Source organism: Aplysia californica, unplaced genomic scaffold (genome assembly GCF_000002075.1).
Source record: "Aplysia californica isolate F4 #8 unplaced genomic scaffold, AplCal3.0 scaffold00265, whole genome shotgun sequence".
NCBI classification, from domain to species: domain Eukaryota; kingdom Metazoa; phylum Mollusca; class Gastropoda; order Aplysiida; family Aplysiidae; genus Aplysia; species Aplysia californica.
Window position 1 is genome coordinate 942,130 of NW_004797535.1, and position 2,444 is coordinate 944,573.

Sequence of the window (2,444 nt, forward strand, 5' to 3'; positions counted from 1 at the left end):
TCCCCAAACGTGAATGGAACCTGGGTCTCCTGCGAGGTACTGTTCACCATCTGTTTGTCGACATTTGGGAAAAACGGTGAGAAATACTGTGTTACAAACTGGTTATTAAAGCCAAAGCAAACATGTTCAAAATTAACGGTCACAAATCCAAGACGAGCATCTGCTGTACAAAACATTGCTTTCTACCTAAAATGATAATATAATGTCTTTGTCTCAGACCCCCACCAATACAAGACAAACACTTTATAATTGTTCCCCGACATTGGACGGCAGTTTTAGAAATTTTCGACTGTGTTGGTGAGGCCACATGTCTAGCCACAACTAGCTATAGCTAGAGTGAAGCAAGCGATGAGCGATAAACTTTGGTTAAAAATCATAGTACATATTGCATACTTGTATTTTCGAAGACAAAAAAAGTTGCAAATTATGTATCAGTACGCACCTTTTTAATCCTCCCCTCATGGCAGGGTATTATGTTGATATATTAGTACATTGTAAATGATATAAAGAAGGGAAGGTGTGTGAGAGGGTTTGGAAGTTTGGGTTTGTATAGACATGTATACTTTCTTAACAAATGAATTTAAAAACACAACAGCAACAGTATTTTCCTTAAAAAGAGAGGCTCTCATTATGTCCCGCAGTGACCAGTCATTACTGGCAAAAATCAGGACCGGTCACTTCTCTGGGCTGCGGGCCTACAAAAATAGAATAGACAGAACATCGGACCCAACCTGTCCATTGTGCAGCGAGGAACCCAAAGATTTGGAGCACTGGCTGCAGAGATGCCCCGCCACGGAGGCCCGGTGGTGGCATCTCTTCGGGAGGGATTCAGGGAGGTTGGACTGCTTCACCCGCTACCCAAGGGAGGCGGTGGCCCTGACGAAGAGCACGCTCTTCGGGGCTCCGAACATTTCGAACGGATAGGCTACCACACACACACACAGCAACAGTATAAATAATAACAAGATTAACAGCACACACAACAACCACAACCACAAAAACAGCAACAGCAGCAACAATAACAACAGCAGCAACAACAGCAAAAGCAGCAACAACAGCAATAACAAAAATTATAACAACCATAACAGCAGACCTTTGACTTGCTTTCTTCAAACATGTAATCATCCCTTCTTTGATTTTTCGAACAGTCCTCCCAAGGACTATAGCTAGGACATGAAGTCGGCTAGCTTTCTGGCTGGTGCTCAGATAATATGTTCTGTAGTTTAACTACATAATATATTATATTTCCCTGCTTACGTTCATATATTTTCAAAGAAAATGGCCGTTCTCTCACTGGCTCGCCATAAACGACAATTCAAGAAAAAATAGCAATGAAAGCCAAGCTAAACTACAGGTATTTAAATAACGGGCGTTTCGGGTTCCATAATGCGTATCAACAAATTGATGGGCAAATTGATAGGAACCTAAGCTACCCTTTACCTGTAGCTTACCTTCCACCATTGTAATTTTGCGCTTCTAAATTGTTCAAAGGATAGAGGGGAGATAGAGGCAAAATAACTACCTTGGTTGCAAAAGAAAACTGTTGCGGGTAAGGCCGTGAGATATCACACGACATACACATGATATTATTACGCTGTTGTTGTTGTTTTTTTACAATATAGGGTCTGTCGCAAGGTTGCTAAACCTGACGCTTGTAGCAACAAAAGAAAACGATCTGTGTTTGTTTTGTCTTTTACAAATAGCTACAATAAAAAATATTAGTTTGCATGTGCATGCAGTGCATGACGCGTACAGCCATGTGCTCTTTACAGTTATAGTTTATTATCACAACTACAGACGCTATAGAGTACGAAATGTTTTTAGTTTGCTGTGGAGTATTCATTTCGAGTTGCTTTTATACTTCATAAAATGACCTAGCTAGCAATAAAATCCTCTTTTTATATTAAATGTAGCCGTTTTTACGCCATCATCGACACAGCTTAGATCATTTAAGAAGGGGATTTCGACCCTGCCTGTCAAGGTCGACCCGAGCTGAGAGAGATTTTAAAAACCGAGATACTCGATCGATGAATATTCTCCCCAAACGTGAATGGAACCTGGGTCTCCTGCGTGCGACGGTGGAGCGCCTGGCTGTTACAACAATTAAGATGTTGACATTGTCTATCAATATTTAGCTGGAGATCCCATCTCACCCGAAAGAAGTAAAGAAGTCTTTGTGAAGTCCTTTCCTGTGAAAACGAACTTTGGCTCACAATAAATTAAAGTGGAAGAATAGAAACATTTACGAAATACAGGTTTAAGCTGCTTTTCAAATGGTAATTACTCTTGAGTCACATCTTTAACCTGGCCTTGAAATACGTACAGATTCAGTCTTCGGTAGAGAACAGGTTATTATAGCATTCAAATATTTAATCAGTTCAACCTAAGCACTAGAATGTGGTCCTGAGAGAGAGAACGAAAGAGAGAGAGAGAGAGAGAGAGAG